This window comes from Mustela lutreola, chromosome 2, assembly GCF_030435805.1.
Source record: "Mustela lutreola isolate mMusLut2 chromosome 2, mMusLut2.pri, whole genome shotgun sequence".
In the NCBI taxonomy this organism is placed as follows: Eukaryota; Metazoa; Chordata; class Mammalia; order Carnivora; family Mustelidae; genus Mustela; species Mustela lutreola.
This window is the reverse complement of record NC_081291.1, coordinates 94,497,313-94,518,377: the sequence shown is the minus strand read 5'-3', so window position 1 is coordinate 94,518,377 and position 21,065 is coordinate 94,497,313. Positions and strand designations below refer to the sequence as shown.

Below are 21,065 nucleotides of genomic sequence, written 5' to 3'. Positions count from 1 at the left end.
CTATAAAATGAAAAAGTTGAGTTAAACCACCTATAGGGTTTCTTCCAACTCTGAATTATTAGGATTTTTTTAATTATTTATTTTCAGCATAACAGTATTCATTATTTTTTCACCACACCCAGTGCTCCATGCAATCCGTGCCCTCTATAATACCCACTACCTGGTACCCCAACCTACCACCCACCCCCCGCCACTTCAAACCCCTCAGATTGTGAATTAAGATTTTAAGACAATACATAATCATTTCTCTGGAAAGAAATATTATTGAGATTTCTTTTTGCCCTAGGCTCACAATATGAAATTGCCTTCTAGATGAGAATTTTTCAGAGGCTTCAGAAATACCTTACAAGAGTCACCCTGCCACAGAATAAGACTTGAACGAGATTTTAATAGACATGTATCACATTAGCAATCCCAGTGATGAGGCAAGAAAACGGAGTTTCAGAAAGGCAAAGATTTATTTGAGGTCACATAATGAGGCTATATTAATGGACTGTGGTAACTACTGCCATCTAGCACCAGCAGGATTTTAGGATTCAGCATTGGTAGTAAAAAAACCAGATCATCAGTTCTCTTGGAGACAGAAATAAACCACGAATAAGCTGAGCCATAGAGAGTGAACTGCACGAGGAAGCAGGTGACTGGGGTAATGATACCCAGAGGCAGCATCCTCTAGCTCAGGCAGGGTCAAAATGAGGTTCTCATATACATTGTAACTTCACTGGCAACAGCACTCACCTTCAAATACCCGGGCTACAAATTCCATCTCAAAAAACAGTCAATAACAAAGAAAGAACAGCCATTCCAAAAGAGAGGAATAGATAAGTAAACTCTGGCTAACAAACTTAATAAAACCAAAATTCAAGATTTTAAATACCATAATCTTGAAAGGACCGCATTAGCTAAGAAAACCTTAAAATACTTCTCGGTAATTTCCAAGTTTTAGAAGAAACTGATTCGGAATAACTTGGACCTATCTGGACAGCCCTGCAGTACAGTAACAATAAGCACTGCTTTTACTAGTACTCTCACCACTACCTTCAGAGCATGTAATTACTGGATATTTATCGGGTTTAAAAGTCACACGTATATTTCTATAGTCCTGTCATTTGTAGACTAGCTTTACGTGCAAAGAATTAGAACTATGAAATTGTTGTGAATTATGATTGAATCAGGATTTCAACCTCATGTTCAATTAACCAACATGTATCCCAAGAGCTTTTAAAAACCTATGATATAATGCTTGTCAGTTTACCCTCTGCCTTTCCCCCTACACACAACCAGGAAAGTAACTGTACCCATTCCTCAACTCCCCAATACATATTATTTCTACCTAATATAAACACTTCTGGTTTTTAGAGCCTTTTTGGAGGGGGGTAGCTGATAGCCTTTCTAAATCTGGAGGCTACACACCACTGCTTTGCCAGCTCGGTTTCATCTCCTCCAGGAATTTCAGAGACAGCAGTGCCATCTACTGGTAGGGAGGGCACAACTTGTTTCTGGAAGCCTGTGGGTGACAGGAGCCAAAGACGGGAAGAATGGCAGGCTAGATTGTCTTTGTGAGCCTTTCTTTTCTAGAGCATATAACAAACGTAACTGATGCTTACAACCTGAGAAACGGGACCTCCGCAGGAGCCTCCACATGAAGGGCAGCACCTATGGAAGCCATACAAAGCCCAACCAGGCTAGTCAATAATGAGTTCTGCCTGGAAATGCCTCCTTAAGTCCCCAAAGGCAAGCAGCAGAACCTCATTGAATTGAACACTTTCTGGCTCTCCTCTTCCCCCAGTACTTCTGTATCAGATGATCTCACTCATGCCCCCACCTGTGGCAGCATTCTCCAGCTTTATCTCATAGCATGCATCTTAGGGAAGGTGCTCAGACCAATCTCAATATGAAGGCTCTTATATTTACACAATGTGACACAGATCCCGCTCAAAGGACACTATTGCTTAGGTATGCAGGTCGGACTCTAATCTCTCTCATTTGCTCTCCATCCTCTCTGTTCTGACCCAGAGGACAGAAATGACATGATTTCCTTGTTGTTTCGAAAGCAACACTAGTGGGCTTTCACTGAACCAGAAAATAAAACCTTGTCTTGTCGGTCACTGAGGTACACTGCTTCCCTCAAGATGAATTAAGCCAGCCAATCTTTCTCTTTTCCCCTGTATAAACCTATAAATTTAAAACGTATCTCTCTTCCATAGGCTAAACATAAATGTACTATGACCTTTACATAATTTATATAAAAATGACATTTTTCTAAACATAAAAGCATATCTTTTCAAACTATACTACCTACCCCACCTTCAGAATTCCTTTTCCTTCCCTCCATCACATGCCATCTTAAAAAACAATCATTGGTAAATTGAATTATTCCCACTAATTTACTTTACATTCCAATCTAGGGGGTAACAATCTATATTCACTTTAATAGGGTCATTTGTTACATTCCTAAAAAGTGTTGCAACTTTACTTTCATTCACTTCAGAAAACCATCAAAAAGTTGATTTGCTACAGCTGATAAATGTTCTGATTCCCCTAACGAATTTAAGTGTTCCTTCTTCAATTTGTTTTAACTTGTCAAGTAAACTGATTTCTTAGCAAGTGTAGGCATTTCATAGGCATGAGGTGTGCCTTAAATGTTTGAAAAATCACATTGTTTCCTAAGGAAACGAAACTTTGTGTGTGGGAAGGTAAGAGTAATAAAAGGGCTTTGAAGGAATATCAGCAGGTCTCCAAGGAATCAGGTAGATTCTTCTCGATCTCACACCAGAATAAGTTCTAAATAGATTACAGTGAAACTCCAGCATACGGTAAAATCTTCCTAATGACAGACAAACCATTTCTTACCAAGTAAACTAAGAGATACATCCAACAAATTAGTGGAAAACTGAAGGGACTTTTAACATTTTATTATAAGATATACAGTATGCCCTTGCTATTATAGGTCTAGGGAAATGGAGAAGAAAAGCAGATGTCTTGTACACAACTTCCCTTTTTATACTATGACTTAAAGGAGACATCGTCCAACCCCAACACACAAACCGTTTTGGCATCCAAATGGTCTTTAAACCAGCACTTTTCAAAGAATTAAGGGAGTCTGAATAGGTGTTAATTTACACCATGCCTTCCCTCCTCCCTACAGGCCATTAACAGGCTCAAAATAATTACTCTCTTCGGCAGCTCAGAAGACCTCAGTTTACAGATATAACGGCCACCCGACCCCCACTGCCACCCCTAAACCCCTATCCTCTTAAAGGAGAATCTGTGTGACGATCTGGTCTGCAGCTCACTGCAGGCATTTCCCTCCTCACAATTTACCAGTCATCGGTTTCGCTGTTAACTGTAATTCCTTATTGTAGCCTCTCATTTAGATCTGCTCCTTTAGACCAGTGCCCAACTGCTTAAAAAAAAAAATTTTTTTTTCATCTCCTAACGAAAATCTAGATTTCCTCGGCAGGCTAAAAGCCGTCAGTATCGATGCAACTCTGGGGTGAGAGCGCCCGTGCAGGTCCGGAGAAGCCTTCCACGGGCAACACTTGGGCTCGGTCCACCGGTTGTGGCCCCCTCCCCCGCCCGCACAGCTGCGCTAGGGATTCGGCATCGCTCGCCGCCGGATTAGTTCGAGTCCCGCGGCTTAGCTAAAGTGACACATTTTTTTTCTCCTTCCTTCTCACATGTGACAGGTCCCACTGCATTAAAGCCATCCTCTCCCGGACCCCAGCCCAGATCCGGAGTCCACTGATGTCCCCGCCACACCACGCTTACCCTTTACCTGAGGAGAGGGCCGATACCAGCATCCCTCCAGGCGGGAAACAAAGGCAGAGACGAAGCTGCCAGATGGGCAACTCCCTTCGGGCGGACTCGTCACCGTGGTGAGGCTAGGAAAAGGGAAACCGAGGCACCCAACCAGGATGGCTGAGTGCGAGTCTGCATCCTCCCCGAAGCACAGCTCCCGGGGCAGACCCCAGACTTCCCCCTTTACCCTGCCCAGCCCTGCCCAACCGGCTAGTCCCCACCAGCCGCGCTAGGGGCAGGGGGCAGCCCCGCAGAGGCGCTTACCTCAGGAGAAGCGCTCCGGCTCCCTCCGACGGCTCCGGAGAAAGCCCCGCCGCTCGCGCACGCGCACTCGCGCTCTCGTGGCTTCGCGCCCCCGCGCGCGCCTCTCCGTCCGGGCTCTGGCCCGCCCCAGCCCTGTCCGTCAGAATCCACGAGAGCCAATCCGGTAACAAGAGAGGCCCGGCGCCGGTCACGTGGTCTGACCAGCCAATCACCAAATTGCCCTCGGCAGCACCCGCTCCGATGTCCCTGGGGGTTCGGTTGCTACCGAGCCGAGCCAGTGCGAAGCGGGTACAAAGGGCTGAATCTTTTTTCCAGAGCTGTTTTTGCTCAATGAATGAATGAATACCTCTATTGATACTTGAAATTCTAAATATTAATAGCAATCACCTGGGTATCTTGTTAAAAGGAGTATTCTGATCCAGTAAATCTGGAATGGAAACCTGAGATTCTGCCTCTCTAACAAGCTCCAGATGGTGATGATTCTCCTGATCTGGAGACCACGCTTCGAACAGCAAGATTTTAAGGGCACCTGTCAGAAAATGGTTTAGCCCTTGTTCTATGTTATCTAAAAGTTTCTTGACCTTTTCTTTTCCTTCCTTCAGTGATGGAAAGCATTCCAGGGACTGAGTAAAAATGGGGTGTTTGGGCACCGGCTGAGGGGAAGTGCGTTTAATTCCCCCATCGCCTACCCTTAGTTTATGGAGCAGTAATCTCTGCCAACTTGATGGTTGGAATATGGGAACTAGAAGTTGTAGAGAATACTAGGTTTATTTTCATTCTGAAGTATTTATCATTTGTGTCTCAGTGGCACTGTGCTAGACCCTCGGTCAGAAAGCAATGTAAGTAATTTTTGCCTTCTGGAAATTTACATTCTGTCTTAGAACTATACAAGCAAGCTCAGGAAGAAACATATAGGAAACGCATGCAGGGAGATATCCCTCTCAACATATTGAACAATTCAGGCATGTCAGGAAGGTTGTAAAATAACCTAACTTAGGAGTCTTTAAAATTGCCCAGACGTCCTTCTGTCTGTAATACCAGCGGGTAGAAGTCAGGAAGTCCATTGTCTCTGCCATCTCTCAGAACTTGACCTAACCATAAATCTGTTCAGACCTGCCAGCCAGAACCTTTGTTCTTCAGCATAGTCAAGCTCATATTACTTAGCCTGTAGTGTGTACCAAGGTGATTAAAATGCCTAAGTGCTAAATTCCCCAAAACCTTCTTTCCCCAGCTTTACTGACCAGGTGGTATGACAATGCTTCAACCTGTTTTCTACCTTATTCATCAAGATTATCAAACTGCTCCTCCTCTCTCTGTCTGCCTCCCTGCCTCCTTGTGATCTCTGTCTGTCAAATAAATAAATAAAATATTTTTTAAAAAAAGGGGGTGCCTGGGTGGCTCAGTGGTTTAAAGCCTCTGCCTTCGGCTCAGGTCGTGATCCCAGGGTCTTGGGATCGAGCCCGGCATCGGGCTCTCTGCTCAGCAGGGAGTCTGCTTCCTCCTCTCTCTGTCTGCCTCTCTGCCTCCTTGTGATCTCTGTCTGTCAAATAAATAAATAAAATATTTTTTTAAAAAAATTATCAAACTGCATCTTAGAGAAAACTTCACCTTTCAGTGTGTCTTGGGCCTCTCTGGCTTATCAACTCCAGAAGTGAAACCCCTTTAGCAGTCTTACACAATGCTTATCACAGTGTCTGCATCAGAGATGGCTTAGCACAAAATCCAGAGTTACAGCCAATACATTGAACCTAGCACAACAATGGTTATGGGTATATTAGGAATAAAGAAATATCTAATCAAGAAGAATCTATTTAAAAGCCTCAAAATTTCTTTTGCTATCATTAAACCACTGTATCTCAAGTCTGGCTGCACACTAAATCTTTCAAGGAAATGGATTTTTGGGCACTGTGCATAGCGATTCTGACTGGGGTAAGGAGCGTAGCCACAGCAATTGTAAGTCTAAAAGATCTACAGGTGGTTTGTATCTAGCCTTGCTTGAGAAAACTGGCATAAGCTTCCATGTTGATGGACTCATTCTTTAACAAGGGGGAACCAACTCTACAACACAAATCACTTCTGACATAAATACTCTAACAAGAGGAAACTTGCCACATAATTTGTGAGAATAGATTCTTTTTATCACCTGTAATAGATACTCCAAGTCTATTGAGTGGAACAAATTGAAAAGCAATGTCCACAACTAGGTTTAATTCCAGTTGATTAACTAAATATTTTTTTTAAAAAGAACCTATCACCTTTTAGCCACACTGAACCAATCAACTCTGTTAATATCGTCACGTGTTTTATGCTCTTAGCTAAAAGCAAATTTCTTTGTGAGCATTATTAAGAGTTAATCTCTGATGTTGCCCCAAAGTGCAACAGAATCACCTGGAGTACTTGTTAAAATGCAGATTCCCAGCAGCCCCCATCCTGAACTTCCTTTAGCCTCTCCTGTAACAATTCTGAAGCTGCACTAAGTTACATTTGAGTCCAAGTGGTACCTCCTGAAAATATACATTATAGGCAAACCCTCAAGTAAAATAGATGTGCTATTAGTTTAGCTTGACATGCTAACTAAATAAGTCTTATTTTATTTTAAAGAATCCCAAAAGATTCTTGATTCTTTTTCCTGGGTTTTTGCCAAATTCTATCATTTTGTGAAATAAAGAGATTACTGACTGGATCTTAGAGAACTTTTGTTGCATGGAGTTTTTCTCTGGAGTGATATTTGCAGTAGTGGGGTATGACCTAGTTTTTAAAAGAATTAGTGAGAAACAAAATAAATAAAAGAATTAGTGAGGTCCCTTCAGAACACTGTGCCAAAAAGAATCACCTTGCTCAAAAGTGACTTTATTTGTCACATCAGAAAAATGGAAGCCTAATGTAGGGGCCAGAAAACTAGATTTCCTCCTGCTCTGACACTTCTAAAAATAGATTTCACAGCATTCCAATGGGGGAGAAATTTTTCTCGCCTTGTAAACCTGTAGCTTTATCTACTGAGTAAAATAAGGACAGTTTTCAACTAGCGTGAATAATGTGAATTTTTAACAAGAAAAAAAGCATTTATTTTTCTCTTTGTGACTGTCATCATTACAAAAAAAAAATAAAAGGCAACAAGAAACAGAAATTCTTGCTTGAGGTTAAGAATTTGAAAAAAGAACATCGAGGCTGTCATTCATTTTTCTGTTTCTCAGTCTGCCTGCCTCACATACATAAATTGGTTATCCTATCTCAGGAAATGGATATGTGTTTATCTGATTTAAATCATGAGTTAACTTAAGTAAGTTCCTCCCCATTACTCCCCAGAAACTGCTTAGAAAGAAATTTAGGTTTACCCGAAAAGAAATAAAATGAAAACATCCAAGTCTCTAGGAATCTACCCATTGATCCATTAATGATCAGAACGCCTATAGACTACTTTATAACTGCTAATTATGTTTTTAAATATTTATTTATCTATTTGAGAGAGAGAGAGAGAGAGAAAGAGAGAATGAGAGAGGAGAGGGTCAGAGGGAGAAGCAGCCTCCCTGCGGAGAGGGAGCCTAATGCATGACTCGATCCCAGGACTCCAGGATCATGACCTGAGCCCAAGGCAGTGACTTAACCAACCAAGCCACCCAGGCGCCCCTGCTAATTATGTTTTAATCTCACTATCAATAATTAGCTTCTCTAAACGTAATTGATTTAATTCATGAAGGTCCAATATTACCCAAGATTCTAGTCTCCATCTCTCATATATAACTGGTCAGGATAACATTTTATATATATTGTATCTGTGTTTTAATAACTGGTACCTTGTTGTTGTTGTTGTTGTCGTTTCTCCATTCAGTGTAACTCTGTATAGATTTAACCTAACTCCCTGGACATTTTTTTAGACAAGTTCATTTTTTTATATTCTTTATAGGATTTATTCTATAATTCATTCTACAATTTGTTATACATAAAGAACATATTCTTTTTTATTTTTTATAAAATAATCATACCTAAAACATGTGTATATAATAACATACACATTGATATGATATGCCTCTCCATACCACAACTTAAGAAGTAAAAATTTTAATACAAAGTGCCCATGTATTGTTCCCAATAAATTGATTGTTTTCGATGAAAGTATCACACTTCACAAGCTTAGCTACAAAAGAGAGACAATTGTTTACAGAAAGAAATACCATATTGTACGCATATAATAGAAAACAAATGTAAATGGGTAAAATTTTTACTGAATATTTGTAAGTTCCCAAACTTATAGAAGAAAAAAGATAACAGAGCTGGAAATTTCAACTGGTCTAACATCTGTGTTTTATTTACAATTACAAAAATGGACCTGGGAGCAGATAACTTTGACAAAACAATACCAACAGTTTGGAGCCAACAGGTGAAGGCATCAGATTCTCATTCACTCAATAAAAACACTAAATGTCCTCTTCTTTTAGCTAATTTTAAGAGAAATAAGCCATAACAATTCACAATAAAAAGTGTTATGTTGTAAGTGAAGCTCATAAGAGATCACATAGAAGGAGCACCAATTCTGATTGATAAAATCAGGGAAGATTTTTCTGTAAGAAGTGATGCACCAGAATTCCAAAGAACTAGTAGGAGTTAGCCTGCAAAGGGCTAGAGGCTGGGCACTCCAGGACTGGCAATTACCCATACAAGAGTGTAGAACACTGGTGATGAGAAAATAGTTTAATTTGACTAGATGTGAAAGGGGGAGGAGGATCACTGAAGGGGAAAAGACAGAGGAAAAGACCAGAACGAGAGGATGAAAATGCATGATATCCCATTCCTTCCTCCTGCAATCAATCATACCATTCAACTCTATCTAGTGATTATGAGTAGACTCTAGGACCAAATCCCAGTTCTTTCACTTACTACTTATGTAAACTTGGACAATTTGGCCCTTGGAAAGTATTCAATAAATGACTGCACAGTTTTCTCATCTGTAAAATGGAATAATGGCAATACAAGTACTTGTCTCTTACAAGTTAATGAGCTAATTAAATAATGTAAGTGCTTAAGGAATATTTGGTGTGTAGGAGGTGCTAAATAAATGTTCGCTATTAGTAATAATCTCCTGAACGTGGATGTGGCCTCAGACTCCTCAACAGCATTACTAGTCTCCAACTTCAACTAATCAGAATGGCACCCAGAGGGATACCACTCTGCCCCTCCTAGTGCCTTCTACTTCAGAGTTCTACAACCTAGTGCTGCTAACCTGTACTAATTCTTGTCCACATTTAAGCAAGTTATCTATGAAAAATTGTCTCTCTCAGTCCAACACCAAGTCACACACACAAAAACACACACCCAGCAGTTGACACAACTAAATATTTTCTTGAACATTCAAAGAGATTATTTTCACTGTTTTGAGGGGGATTTTTTTTTAATTTTTTATTTTTTTTCAGCGTAACAGTATTCATCATTTTTGCACCACACCCAGTGCTCCATGTAATCCATGCCTTCCCTAATACCCACCACCTGGTTCCCCCAACTTCCCACCCCCTGCCCCTTCAAAACCCTCAGATTGTTTTTCAGAATCCATAGTCTCTCATGGTGCACCTCCCCTTCCAATTTCCCTCAACTCCCTTCTCCTCTCCATCTCCCCTTGTCCTCCATGTTATTTGTTATGCTCCACAAATAAGTGAAACCATATGATAATTGACTCTCTCTGCTTGACTTATTTCACTCAGCATAATCTCTTCCAGTTCCATCCATGTTGCTACAAAAGTTGGGTATTCGTCCTTTCTGATGGAGGCATAAAACTCCATAGTGTATATGGACCACATCTTCCTTATCCATTCATCCGTTGAAGGGCATCTTGGTTCTTTACACAGTTTGGCGACCATGGCCATTGCTGCTATAAACATTGGGGTACAGATGGCCCTTCTTTTCACTACATCTATATCTTTGGGGTAAATACCAGGAGTGCAATTGCAGGGTCATAGGGAAGCTCTATTTTTAATTTCTTGAGGAATCTCCACACTGTTCTCCAAAGTGGCTGCACAAACTTGCATTCCCACCAACAGTGTAAGAAGGTTCCCCTTTCTCCACTTCCTCTCCAACACATGTTGTTTCCTGTTGTGCTAATTTTGCCATTCTAACTGGTGTCAGGTGGTATCTCAATATGGTTTTAATTTGAATCTCCCTGATGGCTAGTGATGATGAACACTTTTTCATGTCTCTGATAGCCATTTGTATGTCTTCATTGGAGAAGTGTCTGTTCATATCTTCTGCCCATTTTTTGATATGATTGTCTGTTTTGTGTGTGTTGAGTTTGAGGAGTTCTTTATAGATCCTGGATATCAACCTTTTGTCTGTACTGTCATTTGCAAATATCTTCTCCCATTCCGTGGGTTGCCTCTTTGTTTCATTGACTGTTTCCTTTGCTGTGCAGCAGCTTTTGATCTTGATGAAGTCCCAAAAGTTCATTTTCGCTTTTGTTTCCTTTGCCTTTAGAGACATATCCTGAAAGAATTTGCTGTGGCTGATATCGAAGAGGTTACTGCCTATGTTCTCCTCTAGGATTCTGATGGATTCCTGTCTCATGTTAAGGTCTTTTATCCATTTTGAGTTTATCTTTGTGTACGGTGTAAGAGAATGGTCGAGTTTCATTCTTCTACATACAGCTGTCCAGTTTTTTGGGAGGGATTTTTAATAGAACACACATATTCTAAGATGTTTGGACTTTTGTCCCTTATATGTATTACTTCTCATTTGCTCAAACTCAAGTTTATATGCCATTTCTATAGCTATACCTAACAGATTTCTGAACTGTATTTCCACCAGCTTTCCCTTCCTATGCAGAAGAGCTTAGCATCCTCTGTGAAGACGCAATATTGGAGTAGCTTCTGCCAAAGGATTTCTAAAAATTCTCCAGATTAGTTCCTCAGCCTGGCATTGGTTCACACATGCATTCACTTCCACTCTGAAACATCTCTGGGGTTTTCTATGGTAAGTAAGAACTAAACTAGATAACAAGGAGACACAGAGCCAAGAGAACAGGGGTGGTTTCCATGTGGGGAAAGCTTACTATCCTCTGCCTTTCCTTCAAGCCCTATCCTCTGGACTGAGAAGCTCTGTTAGCCCCGAGGTGGAGACTGTTGATGCCAATCAACATCCCCCTTGGATCCCTTCCACCAGCTCTGTGCTCTCATTCCCTTTGCTATAATCTTTAGAGGATTACCTTTGACATTGGAGCCGACTCATCTATATGGAGCCAAAAGTGCCTGAGAATGACATCACCTTGTTGGGCAGCCCACAGCCAATGACTAGCAGGTATACACATAGAAAAATGCAGCTCCATTACTTCAAAGTGTGACACACTGTGCAGTGTAATTTACACTACAGAACTCCCTAGATTAGGCTGAATCTGTTGCTTGAAATCCCACACTTGCCTGGTTCTTATGAGTTCCTCCTAGGAGCACTTCCTTATAAATCACTAGCACCTGAATGCTCAGCTCAGAGTCCTCCTCTGGGAGTACTCAACCAATGGCCACTCATTTGCTTACTATTAAGGTATAGCATTCACCCCACTATATTTACTTAGTCTAAGTCAAGTGGTATACTCTATATTGTACATTGCATGAGAACAGAGACCATGATTTATTCATCTTTGAAGACCCCAGGTCATGGCACATAATTGGAGTTCAGTAAATCTCTGCTGAATTGACTTGTGCTAAATGTCTCTGGCATATCTAACTATTTCCACCCATCACTAGCTACTTCGCTGATCTTATCCCCACCTCTCTGTCCCCTGAAACTTGGTTCTAGCCACACTGACCTTCTTAACTGTCCCTCAAATATAATAAAGCCATTCTTGTCTCTGGCTGAAGTACTCAGCTATGGCTGCCCTCCTCCCTTCACCTTGCATCTACAGGGGGACCTCTGTCCCTCATTGAATTTAGATGTCTGCTCAAAAGCTTCTTGTCAGAAAACCCTTCCTTATAGTCAAGTATCTCAAGCAGCACTCCCTCCTATAACGATGCTCTCTAACCTAGTCTTTCTCAACTAGGGTTCCGTGACAGTGTAATCCTTACAGAAAAAGATTTTGATAATGGTTTTTTCTCATTTCCCAAGGATGGTACACAGCTGGTATCACTCAAGCTGCATAGGAGAGAAGATAATTCATTGTATATAAAATGTGCCTTAGGGTATTAGTGTTTAATTCTCTCATAGAACTGATAGACAAGGGCTGCTCTGAACTATCATCTGACTTGTTTTTTGTTCTTAGCTCTTATCAATACCTGACAAATTATTTCTTGTTGCCCCACCCCACCCCTCATTAGAATTTGATTTTTTATCCCAGTCCTTGTTTACTCCCGATGTGTAGAACTGGCACATAACAGTATTAAAAAGTATTTGTTGAATAAACTTCACAGACAGATTTATCTTATAACTTTTCAACTATAAAAACAATTCATGTTGGGATGCCTGGGTGGCTCAGTCAGTTAAACGTCTACCTTTGGCTCAGGTCATGATCCCAGGGTCCTAAGGCTCTCTGCTCAGTGGGGAGCCTACTTCTCCCTCTCCTGTTGCCTGCTGCTCCTCCTGCTTGTCCCTTCTCTCTCTCTCTCTGTCAAATAAATAAATAAAATAATAATTTTTTAACAAACCCAATTCATGTTAAAACATCTATGTACATAAAAAATGTATATTATAGATTACCCAAGTGAAGTGATGAGTCAGAAAATGTTAAATGGAATTGGGAAAGCAGAAAAAAATAGTTCAGATAATAGTAATAAAAGGTTCTAATTATCCATATACGAAGTAACCAGCTGCTCAATGAGGATGAGAGATACGGGGGCCTGGAGGTGGGGAATGAGAAGCAGGTAGGGATGGGGCCTGGATGTTAATAAATTGAGTATGCTTTCTAAATCTCACAAGGAACGTAAATAGAGGGAACTTTCATCCAAACAGGATCAGAAATGGACCCAAGAGATCGCTGTGCGTGAGCCACTAAGCAAAAATTAATAACATAATTAAATTCTGTATCCTCATGGGAACAGGAAAAACCAAGAAACCCATCCCATACAATCTAAAATTTTTAAAGGGAAATATGATAAATAGAAGCCCCATTTAGAAGTCAACTGAAAGGAAGGACTTTGAAAAGTCAATAACCCACAAGAAAAGCCTATATACTTTGTTTTTGTTTCCTTTCCATGAAAAGCATATACCAAGGAATGAAAATAACAAGGATCCAAGGTAGAACTAAAAAGAGAACTGCTAGCTAGAGCCATATAAATTATTAGAGAAAAAAGAGGGCATTTCCCCTAAATTGGTAGGGGAGTTCATGTGAGGAAAACAAAGAATAACAACTGTAAGAAAAACACTCTGAAGAGCACCTGAAACCAATAAAAGATTATTTTAACATGTCAAAGGAAGGAAGTCACTCAAAGAGTAAGTGGAGTCCTTTGATCTTGGGATAAAGGATTTGCTCAAGAATGGAAAGAGGCATATGTCACAGGCTAAATTATTTGCTGCAAATTAAGATACTGAAACAATAATAAAGAGACTTCCTTTCCTAGGATATCCACAAAGATGGACTAGTTAGAATTATTTGATTATAACAGTTACCATGTACTCAGGATACTTTGCAAGGTTGAGCAAAATCAATGGGCACAAACGATTAAGACTGAAGTATGGAAAATGGCTATCAGACACATGAAACAATGTTCATCATCACTAGCCATCAGGGAGATTCAAATTAAAACTACATTGAGATATCACCTTACACCAGTTAGAATGGCCAAAATTAGCAAGACAGAAAACAACATGTGTTGGAGAGGAAGTGGAGAAAGGGGAACCCTCTTACACTGTTGGTGGGAATGCAAGTTTGTGCAGCCACTTTGGAGAACAGTGTGGAGATTCCTCAAGAAATTAAAAATAGAGCTTCCCTATGACCCTGCAATTGCACTCCTGGTATTTACCCCAAAGATATAGATGTAGTGAAAAGAAGGGCCATCTGTACCCCAATGTTTATAGCAGCAATGGCCATGGTCGCCAAACTGTGTAAAGAACCAAGATGCCCTTCAACGGATGAATGGATAAGGAAGATGTGGTCCATATACACTATGGAGTATTATGCCTCCATCAGAAAGGACGGATACCCAACTTTTGTAGCAACATGGATGGAACTGGAAGAGATTATGCTGAGTGAAATAAGTCAAGCAGAGAGAGTCAATTATCATATGGTTTCACTTATTTGTGGAGCATAACAAAAAGCATGGAGGACATGGGGAGTTAGAGAGAAGGGGGTTAGGGTAAATTGGAAGGGGAGGTGAATCATGAGAGACTGTGGACTCTGAAAAACAATCTGAGGGGTTTGAAGTGGCGGTTGGGGGGGAGGTCAGGGTACCAGGTGGTGGGTATTATAGAGGACACGGATTGCATGGAGCACTGGGTGTGGTGAAAAAATAATGATACTGTTATGCTGAAAAAAAAAAAAAAGACTAAGGTATGGAGAAGCTGCTGACTCATGTGGGTGACTTGTGTATACAAATGTGTAGCTGTTGACCATTCATGTTCAGGGGCTCAGAAGAGAACTGAAAAAAAAATAATCCCAAAGATTATTCTGTTTAAATATTCAATGATTTTTACTTTTTAAATTTTTTAAATAATCATTACTTTTTAAAATTTGATTTTATTTTTTCAGTGTTCCAAGATTCATTGTTTATGCACCACACCCAGTGCTCCATGCACTACATGCCCTCCTTAAAACCCACCATCAGACTTATGCGTACCCCCCACCACCCTCCCTTCCCAAACCCTCAGTTTGTTTCTGAGTCCACAGTCTCTCATGGTTCATCTCCCCCTCCGATTTAATGATTTTTAATCTCAATTATAGGTTCCATGACTTTGCCTGATTTAAAATAACCTAACAAAATGGCTATTTGAGTATACCTGATAAAAATTACACGTGGCCATGTTCTTTTTATTGCTTCTTATCTCCCTTGACAGTACCACCTGTGAATTTATTGGCCAATTATAGGAAGTTACAGGTTAAAAACATTCTGAAAGCCTAGCACAGAGTGAGCATTTAATAAACGTTACCTGCTTTAAAATTGTTTTGTTTTTGTTTTTTTTTTCCCAGGGGCGCCTGGGTGGCTCTTTTGATTAAGCTTCCCACTCTTGATTTCAGCTCAGGTCATGATCAAGGCCTGCAACAAGGCTCCATACTGAGCTCAGAGCCTGCTTGAGATTCTTTCTCTCCTTCTGCCCCTTCCCCCTACACACTCACTCTCTCTTTAAAAAACAAAAACAAAAACCGAAAAAATTTTTTTAGTTTTTTTAGTGAATAAAAATATAAAAACCAAAAATAAAATAAAATATTTTGCTTCATCTTTATTTTTTTCTTCTTTGTATTGAGTTCCTCCTGAAATTTCAACAGCCATCTCCTGCTAAATCAGCAACAGTCCTCTGACAAGTTTCTACCAACAAAGGCCCCAAAACATGGCCCTCATATATTCTTATAGCTATTTATGCTTAAGAGCTCTATGGTTATAATTCCTCCCGAAAGGACCTAGGGGTAGCTAAAGCCATATTCTCCCATAAGGAAGAATATTCAGGTCTTCTGCTTTCAACGATTAAAAAAAAAAAAAAAAAGATAAAAAAAAATCATGTTCTTTTGGCTAGAGCCCTTTCTGCATTGCTACAATTGCCAGTGTTTCTTAAGGTTAGAAGTGGTTTTCAAAGAAGGCTCTGGATGGGTGCTTCTGACAAAGGTTTTGATTTCCATAGTCCAAGATCTCTCCTTTGTCAAATAGCCTCATCGCACACACATTTTCTATTAAAACCACAAACTGGGACTAATGTTTCCCACCTCAAAGTGGGAAGGCTTATTAGAAATGAGCTTTAGGGAAGTACTTTACTAATTTCCTTCAGTTTACTCTTACAATATGTCTCTGCTCAAAATGTTACGATGGCCATTACAAAGACACCCATCTCCCAAGTCTGGGTTCAGCACCTCTCTCCTCTGAGCCCTCATAGCTACCCTGCATGTCCTCTAACATGGCGTCTGTCACACCTTATTGTAATTCACTGTTCAGTGATTCATGACACCCACTAGACTAAATCCTGTGAAGTCAGGGGTCATTTCTATCTTGTCCTTCACTGGACAAGAAAAATGGCCCCTAGAACAATGCCTGGTGTAAAGCAGGTTCTCCAGTAACCATTTGTTAAATGAATGGAATCTCTCATTCTCAGAATCCCCCCCTCTACTTCTGTGGGTATCTCTGCTGATTCCACTCTGAACTGGACAATTGCCATCACCTATTAGTACAGTCTATCATAAACATTCCTTTATGTTTCTTTTCCTTTCTGGGCTGTGTTCTCTCTACTAATATGTGCATGTATAAATATTTAAATTCCTTCAGATTAAATTGTTTTCTCTAGTCTCACATTTCTTCCTTTCCTCTTGCTAATTGTAGTAAGATCATCAAACCTAGGTAGTGTTACTTCAAATATGAGCACTTGTACCTTGTACACATTATCAGTGATTGTATTACATTAGTCATTCATTTAACAAGCAAAAAAGCAATATAACAAGATACTCTCCATAGTCCATTCCTTTACATTCGTTTTTCTAATTCTAAGTAGAAATTACCTTTCAAACATTATGTCAGTGGCTCTGAAACTTGAATGTGCATCAGAATTACCTAGAGGACTTGTGGAAACAAAATTGTTGGACCTTACCCAGAATGTCTGATTTAGTAGGTTTCAGGTAAGGGCTGAGAATGCATATTTTAACAAGTTTCTAGTTGAGGCTGATGCCTGTGCCTGAGGACCACACTTTAGAAATACTGTCATGTGTCATTAAATGACAAACTCAAAAACAATATAAGAAAAAGTAATCAACAAATTAATCCAAAGTTTATTACAAAAGGAATTGCTCTCTACAATCGGTTATGACCAAAGGAGTATCCTCATTCTAGGATGTCAATCCATTGTGTCACTATAGCTCAAATAATCAGCTGGTTGCTGAATATCACTCAAAAGAGACATATTTTTCTTTCTAATAAAACTTTGTGTACCTCCATCTTTCAAAATTCAAGAGAGCTACAGTGGCCCTTGAAAAAGTGCTCGGAAGAGCAGCTGGGCTGATAGAAATCAAGAGTTCTACTGGACAGAGTTTGCTTTATAAAGCCAAACAAAGGGAAGTGAGAGATTTTCTCATTTGACAATGGTAAAAGCTCAAAGTTAAGACAATCAAAGCCTCTAACATTAGGAGTAATATACAGAGGTTGATAACCTAATTCTGAAATCCTGGAATGCAGAGGGTCCTTTGAAACTTGAGCTCAGGGTGGTTTATGAAGAAAGTACTACTTCATTCAATGGGTATAATTTCTGGTACTTATAGCCTCTGAATGGATATAAGGAAAATAAAGATAATCAAAATGTATTTTGTCCAGTATATAAATAATAAAACAATACATGTGTTAGCTTTTCATGGCCCACAGAAGGACGGACTGCTTATCTGCCCATCACATGGCTCCCGTGTTGCCTTTGGTAAAAGAATATGGTGAATACTCCCTGGGTTTTGCCTTATGACACAGTTTTAACACTTAAGACCAGATGAGCAATTTAACCTTTAGACTTCATGTGGTCCACTTCACCTTGAAGTATCACCTGTGATTCAAGTTCAGGACCAGTAACTAAAAAAAAAAAAAAATTAAGTAAACTCTACATCCAGTGTGGGGCTTGAACTGTGACCAAGAATCACATGCTCTACCAAATGAGCCAGCCAGGCACCCCCCAGTAACTAAAAGTATTTAGGTGAGTGAATAATAATTCCATTTACTCACACATGGTCCAGCTTTTAAAAAGTGTCACCTGGGCATGGTTATTCAGATAATTCTGATAATTGTGTGTTTGGGGACATATCTGTCACACAGGGCTAAGACTCAGACAGATGAAACGTGGCATAAGACACAGAAGAAAGAATGAAAGAGATAAAGACTATGGCTTAAGAAAAGGTTTACAAAGCAAATACTTGCAAGGTGAGGTCAGTGGGAAAACGTGTAACTAAACCAACATGAGTTTGCTCCTTGGTGAGTCAGAATCTGCCCTAGGTTGAGTTGTCCCACAAAGTAAACTGCAAAGTATTTGCAGCAAATAAGGGAATCATGGGGAACAGCTTCCAGAGCCACGACTCGCAGAACAAGGGGGAATGGGTTGCATTTATTTAGGGTTAGGATGAATACTTAGGTAGGGAAGCCTAGTCCTCAGATGTAGAGGTATAAGGTCTTGCATGTGGCTTAAGTAAACACGCCTAGACACACATTGTATGTTATGTAAATAGGCTGACACTCCTACTCAGGCAGAGATTTTAGTATTATAATGAGGTAAATGTGGTTATGGTCATTCTAGAGGTCACTCCATGATCTGTCTGCACAGGTGCAAGTCAGGGATTAAGCTCAAACTGGTCTAGGTGGTCAGCTGGAGGTCTTGTCAGGGCGGCTGCTCATTGCTTCAAGGGTGATTTCACATTCCATTTGCCTGAGTTAAAAGATAAGCTGAAAAGAAGAACTCAAGGAAAAATGTGGGACAAAGGTTGGTGAGTGAGTGCATGCAGGTGGGCAGTAAAGGTCAGGTCTTGGGGTCTAGCTGGAGACAAGTGGAGTACAGCAGGCAGGAAGACAGTAGGAAGAAGTGGACATGTTGTTATTAAGTTGCAGCCTATGATTGCAACATGGAAATGCAAGATGGATCACATTTCATGATTCTTTAAAAAGAATCTAGAAATCTGAGTTTTTATGAGAATCTGTTCAATTCAATTTAAAAAGAAATTTCTGTGCGCCAAGCAAAACACATTTGATAAGGTCCTAGATATACCGTTTGGTTTAAAAGGTCCATTCCTATGGTTTGTCTCCCTCCCAATCCCATCTTGTTTCATTTATTCTTCTACCCACTTAAGCCTCCATGTTGCATCACCACTTCCTCATATCAGGGGGTTGCCGGGGGGAGGGGGTTGGGGAGAAGGGGGTGGGATTATGGACATTGGGGAGGGTATGTGATTTGGTGAGTGCTGTGAAGTGTGTAAACCCGGTGATTCACAGACCTGGGGATAAAAATATATGTATATAAAAAATATATGTTTATAAAAAATAAAAAATTAAAAAAAAATAAAATAAAAAAAAAATAAAATAAAAAATAAAAAATAAAAATAAAAAAAAAATAAAAGGTCCATTCCTCATCCTAAACTCTCCCAGACTCCTTCTCAGAGCTGTCATGTGTCACTGCTGGGTGCAAGGGAAGCTGGGAAGTGTACCTTTTGTATTTTCTTTTTAAACAGCGTATATTGTGGCCGTGGTGAAAATTGGGATTCTACTACTAAGCGAGAAAGGAGCCCACACATCCTAAGGAAGAAAGATGCCCATGCTTTGGAAAGCTAGGTCTAAAAAATTCTACACACATTCACTCTCTTAGCAACCTCCTTTCTCCCTGTTTTTGTCCTTGAAGGTCTCTGGACCAATCCATTATCCTGAGTATAAAGTGATTTGTACTATTTTATTATAGAACTACATTAAATTTAAGGACTGCAATCATTGTGCCAAATGTGGTCATTTTCAATATAGTACAGGTCTGGTAAAGCAGACAAATGGGAAAGGAAAGACATACTAGAAGTTCCAGGTACACAAATTAAAACTTGAATTCCTGCTTTTGCTAGGACTTTCATGTTATGATAGATGTACTTCTCCTGTCATTACCCCAGTCTCCAGACAAGCAAATGTCTGAGAAACCATTATATTTAAATTACTTTGGGAACTCTCTTTACAGTCAAAAGCTGCATGGACCAAGTATATACTTCTCATTTTCATGTCAATGACTGTCTTATTTGAAGAGTCAATTGTACTAATTAACACACACACACACACACACACACAGAAAAAGAAGATAGGAATCTACAAGTAATGATGCAATGACCATAGGTGAGGACTGACTAAACCCTCAAGACTGCCTTCTGATTTTTCTGATTTTAGATTTTTCGGCTTCACCTTAAACAACATAGGTATAATACATCTAAATGAGACATTGGAAAGAATACTAATTTCAGGTTTTCTATAGTCTCAAGAGATCTTGAGTCACTGTTGGTTTCACCTATGCTTCATTTTCTTTAAATTTTATGATGATTGAGGGTATACTTAATCTTATATTCCATTCACTTGGGAAAGAAGGGAAATCATTTTCCTCCATTTTTTTCCATTAATAAAATAGGGCTGTATTGAGATATAATTCACATGGTATACAATTCACCTTGTAAAATAGTTCAGTGGTTTTAGTCTGTTCTGAGCTATGTGACCATCACCACTATTCCACATTTTCATTAGCCCAAAAGGAAACTCCATGCCTGTTAGCACTTACCCTTACCCCATTTGTCCCCTCATAGCCTCTGGCTTTCTGTCTCTGTAAATTTGTTTCTCCTGACATTTCATAGAAATGGAATCATACCGTATGTGGTTTTGTGTCCACTTTCTTTTACTCAGCATAATGATTTCAGACTTCATTCCTGTAGTAGCAGGTGTTACTTCTTTATTCCTTCTTACTGTCAAGTAATTTCCAGTAATGTGGATTTACCATACTTTGTTTATCCATTTATCAGCGCATGGATATTCGAGTTGTTTCCACTTTGGGGGGCTATTATGAATAATGCTGCTATGAACACTAAGATTTTGTGTGGATCTATTTTTAATTTCTGTTGGTTAGTAAAATGACCCCAAATGGTAGCTCTGTGTTTTGCCTTTTGGGAAACTGGCAGACTGATGTCCAAAGTAGCTGTACCATTACCTGTTCCCATGAGAAGTGTATGAGTGGTCCAGTTACTGAGCATCCTCGCCAACATTTGTTACTGTCTGTTTTGATTTTAGCCATCCTGGGGGGTGTGAAGTGCTATCTTACTGTGGTTCTGAGTTGTGTTTCTCTGGTGACTGATGATGCTGGTCTTCCTTTCATGGGCTCACTGTTTTGTCTCCATTTTTACTTTTTATTCATTTCTAGGTATT

General features: G+C 39.9%; 1 protein-coding gene across 4 annotated transcripts in view; it reads right to left on the bottom strand.

The window, feature by feature from the left end:
* Positions 1 to 4,154, bottom strand: part of TMEM108 (transmembrane protein 108) — a 384,720-nt gene extending 380,566 nt beyond the window's left edge. For 2 of the 4 annotated variants that reach the window (XM_059162623.1, XM_059162626.1), the window contains exon 1: positions 4,066 to 4,154. The gene's annotated coding sequence lies outside the window, so the exon portion shown is untranslated. Of the gene's footprint in view, positions 1 to 3,778; positions 3,905 to 4,065 lie in introns of those variants that run through there. The other 2 variants (XM_059162624.1, XM_059162625.1) reach the window with 1 other exon arrangement.
* Positions 4,155 to 21,065: the final 16,911 nt, after the last annotated feature.